The following is a 5,000-nucleotide window of genomic DNA, read 5'->3' on the forward strand; positions in this document are numbered from 1 at the left end:
GAGAAAATATCGATTTTGTGAAAAAATGTCACATTTCCCCTACTTCCACCCCAGGGGGGCGTCAATATGTTGTAAAGCACCCCAGGGCAGTGACCTAAATGCGGGTGAAGTTTGCGGTGCACGGGGGGAAAGTTGAATTTTTGGATGAAAATGCGTATTTTCATACTTTGAAAATTTCAGGCGTGTGTCAGACTTCCAGGCGGGGGCAGCCGCTGGAGGCGTACCGAGGACGCTTCCAGGAGCCTGGGGAAGATTTTCTGAAAGTGTCCTTGGGACTTAGAAATATTTTGAGAAAATCTCGATTTTGTGAAAAATGTCACATTTCCCCTACTTCCACCACAGGGGGGCGTCAATATGTTGTGAGGTAACCCAGGACAGTGACCTAACTGTGGGTAAAGTTTGCGGGGCACGGGCGGAAAGTTGAATTTTTGGATGAAAATGCGTATTTTCATACTTTGAAATTTTCAGGCGTGTGTCAGACTTCCAGGCGGGTGCAGCCGCCGGAGGTGTACCGGGGACGCTTCCAGGAGCCTGGGGGAGATTTTCTGGAAGAGTGCTTGGGACTTAGTGCAATTTTTTAGAAAATCTCGATTTTGTGAAAAATGTCACATTTCCCCTACTACCACCACAGGGGGGCGTCAATATGTTGTAAGGCACCCCAAGGCAGTGACCTAAATGCGGGTGAAGTTTGCGGTGCACGGGGGGAAAGTTGAATTTTTGGATGAAAATGCGTATTTTCATACTTTAAAAATTTCAGGCGTGTGTCAGACTTCCAGGCGGGGGCAGCCGCCGGAGGTGTACCTGGGACGCTTCCAGGAGCCCGGGGAAGATTTTCTGGAAGAGTCCTTGGGACTTAGTGCAATTTTTAGAAAATCTCGATTTTGTGAAAAATGTCACATTTCCCCTACTACCACCACAGGGGGGGCGTCAATATGTTGTAAAGCACCCAAGGGCAGTGACCTAAATGCGGGTAAAGTTTGCGGTGCACGGGGGGAAAGTTGAATTTTTGGATGAAAATGCGTATTTTCATACTTTGAAAATTTCAGGCGTGTGTCGGACTTCCAGGCGGGGGCAGCCGCCAGAGGCGTACCGGGGACGCTTCCAGGAGCCTGGGGAAGATTTTCTGAAAGTGTCCTTGGGACTTAGAAATATTTTGAGAAAATCTCGATTTTGTGAAAAAATGTCACATTTCCCCTACTTCCACCACAGGGGGGCGTCAATATGTTGTAAAGCACCCCAGGGCAGTGACCTAAATGCGGGTGAAGTTTGCGGTGCACGGGGGGAAAGTTGAATTTTTGGATGAAAATGCGTATTTTCATACTTTGAAAATTTCAGGCGTGTGTCGGACTTCCAGGCGGGGGCAGCCGCCAGAGGCGTACCGGGGACGCTTCCAGGAGCCTGGGGAAGATTTCATGAAAGTGTCCTTGGGACTTAGAAATATTTTGAGAAAATCTCGATTTTGTGAAAAATGTCACATTTCCCCTACTTCCACCACAGGGGGGCGTCAATATGTTGTGAGGTACCCCAGGACAGTGACCTAACTGTGGGTAAAGTTTGCGGGGCACGGGCGGAAAGTCGAATTTTGGATGAAAATGCATTATTTTCATACTTTGAAAATTCCAGGCGTGTGTCAGACTTCCAGGCGGGGGCAGCCGCTGGAGGCGTACCGAGGACGCTTCCAGGAGCCTGGGGAAGATTTTCTGAAAGTGTCCTTGGGACTTAGAAATATTTTGAGAAAATCTCGATTTTGTGAAAAAATGTCACATTTCCCCTACTTCCACCCCAGGGGGGCGTCAATATGTTGTGAGGTACCCCAGGACAGTGACCTAACTGTGGGTAAAGTTTGCGGGGCACGGGCGGAAAGTCGAATTTTGGATGAAAATGCATTATTTTCATACTTTGAAAATTTCAGGCGTGTGTCAGACTTCCAGGCGGGGGCAGCCGCCGGAGGCGTACCGAGGACGCTTCCAGGAGCCTGGGGAAGATTTTCTGAAAGTGTCCTTGGGACTTAGAAAAATTTTGAGAAATTTCCGATTTTGTGAAAAATGTCACATTTCCCCTACTTCCACCCCAGGGGGGCGTCAATATGTTGTAAAGCACCCCAGGGCAGTGACCTAAATGAGGGTGAATTTTGCGGTGCACGGGCGGAAAGTCGAATTTTTGGATGAAAATGCGTATTTTCATACTTTGAAAATTTCAGGCGTGTGTCAGACTTCCAGGCGGGGGCAGCCGCCGGAGGCGTACCGGGGACGCTTCCAGGAGCCTGGGGAAGATTTTCTGAAAGTGTCCTTGGGACTTAGAAATATTTTGAGAAAATCTCGATTTTGTGAAAAAATGTCACATTTCCCCTACTTCCACCCCAGGGGGGCGTCAATATGTTGTAAGGCACCCCAAGGCAGTGACCTAAGTGGGGGTGAAGTTTGCGGTGCACGGGGGGAAAGTTGAATTTTTGGATGAAAATGCGTATTTTCATACTTTGAAAATTTCAGGCGTGTGTCGGACTTCCAGGCGGGGGCAGCCGCCAGAGGTGTACCGGGGACGCTTCCAGGAGCCTGGGGGAGATTTTCTGGAAGAGTCCTTGACACTTAGAAAAATTTTGAGAAAATCTCGATTTTGTGAAAAATGTCACATTTCCCCTACTTCCACCCCAGGGGGGCGTCAATATGTTGTAAGGCACCCCAAGGCAGTGACCTAAGTGGGGGTGAAGTTTGCGGTGCACGGGGGGAAAGTTGAATTTTTGGATGAAAATGCGTATTTTCATACTTTGAAAATTTCAGGCGTGTGTCGGACTTCCAGGCGGGGGCAGCCGCCAGAGGTGTACCGGGGACGCTTCCAGGAGCCTGGGGGAGATTTTCTGGAAGAGTCCTTGACACTTAGAAAAATTTTGAGAAAATCTCGATTTTGTGAAAAATGTCACATTTCCCCTACTTCCACCCCAGGGGGGCGTCAATATGTTGTAAGGCACCCCAAGGCAGTGACCTAAGTGGGGGTGAAGTTTGCGGTGCACGGGGGGAAAGTTGAATTTTTGGATGAAAATGCGTATTTTCATACTTTGAAAATTTCAGGCGTGTGTCGGACTTCCAGGCGGGGGCAGCCGCCAGAGGTGTACCGGGGACGCTTCCAGGAGCCTGGGGGAGATTTTCTGGAAGAGTCCTTGACACTTAGAAAAATTTTGAGAAAATCTCGATTTTGTGAAAAATGTCACATTTCCCCTACTTCCACCCCAGGGGGGCGTCAATATGTTGTAAGGCACCCCAAGGCAGTGACCTAAGTGGGGGTGAAGTTTGCGGTGCACGGGGGGAAAGTTGAATTTTTGGATGAAAATGCGTATTTTCATACTTTGAAAATTTCAGGCGTGTGTCGGACTTCCAGGCGGGGGCAGCCGCCAGAGGTGTACCGGGGACGCTTCCAGGAGCCTGGGGGAGATTTTCTGGAAGAGTCCTTGACACTTAGAAAAATTTTGAGAAATTTCCGATTTTGTGTAAAAATCACCCATTTCCCCTACTTCCACCCTAAAGGGGCGTCAATATGTCGTAAGGCGCCCCTAGACAGTGACCTAAGTGGGGGTGAAGTTTGGGTCTGCTGGGTGGAAAACTGAAAAAAAGCGATTTTGTGACTTTGAGAACAAACAGAGAGCTCAAAACTTTGAAAAACGTCAGACCGCTGTCAGACTTCCAGGCGGGGGAAAGCTCTGAGGTTGTACCGAGGACACTTCCATGGCCCCCGGATTGATTTTCAAGAAAGAGTCCTTGGGACTTTGAAATTTTCCGGCGAGCTGTTTTTGGCTTCCGGGAGCCGTAGAACTTTGGGAAATCGATTCCGCTCACCGGTTCAGGGTGTTTCGAGCTAGTCCAGGTCCCAGCTACGCCGCCTGGCCTCCAAATTTCGCAAATTCGAAAAAAAAAAAAATAGAACCGGAATGAGGAAATTTCTGGCCGCCGGATCCGCCGCACGGCTCCAGGAGGTCGGACACTTTTTGACTTTGTTCCCTTAAAGTGGGGGTCGGTGTCTCACCATGCAAATACCCAGTTTTGCACACCAGCTGCAGGATATAGGAGAGAGAGGTACCTCTCGGCCCCGACCAAAATCCGTTGTTTTCGTGGTTCCTCGACTCGGGTAGGCGGTTTGGCGAGTACCCCCCTTTTGCATGGAAGTTCGCACTCGCGCCGAGACCAGGCTTCCGCGGCTCCAGGGGGACTTTTGCCGGTTGTCCGTCCCGAGTCCGAGACGCGTTTCCTGGGTCGCCCGAGCCCGAACGGACCCTCCCCACGTGGGTTCCTGTCCTCTGAGGGCGACGGTCGTCAGAAGGGGGGCAGATCCAGAGTCCTCGTCCGCAGGAGGGCTCTGGGAGGGCGGATCGCTCCTTCTGACTTTGTCCCCTCGGAGCGGGCTCGGCGTTTCTCTGTGTCGGATGTCTCCCGCTTCCGCGCCAACGGGGAGACCTATGAGAGAATCGCACCGCGACCCGGCTTCCGTCTCGAGGGCGCCCGGAGCGCGCCGGACACTCGCTTCCAGGACTCCAGGGGCACGTTTCTTCCCCGTCTCCCCCGAGGGGAAGAACGGAGGCAGGGGTTCCACCCGAGCCCCTGCCCTTTCTTCCGATCGATCTGGCTCAGCGCTCCCGGGTGGGGAGGTGGTGCCGCTCGCTCGGCCCGGGCTTTGGAGCCCGCGTCGGTTTACGGCGGGCGGTCTCCTTCCTCTGTTACCCCCCCCCGGGTTTCAGGCACTCGTCCTTGGGCGCGCACGCCGGCGGTCGCCCTCCCGTCTACGGACGGAGGCGGCCGAGCTGTGGGGAGTTTGACCCGAACCGTGGTACGGCAGCGGTCCGACGACCCGCACGGGCGAACGGAGGGGCGCCCACCCACCTCGGCGTGGGGGCCCGCCGTCCGAATCGCTCCCCGCGCGGGGCAGCACAACGATCTTCTCCGAGGGCGGCCCTTTGACTTTCAGATGCGCAGCTCGTCCGCGGAGGCCCGCGCCGCACCCCAGCGTCCGAAGGG

This window comes from Ranitomeya variabilis, unplaced genomic scaffold (genome assembly GCF_051348905.1).
Source record: "Ranitomeya variabilis isolate aRanVar5 unplaced genomic scaffold, aRanVar5.hap1 Scaffold_312, whole genome shotgun sequence".
NCBI classification, from domain to species: Eukaryota; Metazoa; Chordata; class Amphibia; order Anura; family Dendrobatidae; genus Ranitomeya; species Ranitomeya variabilis.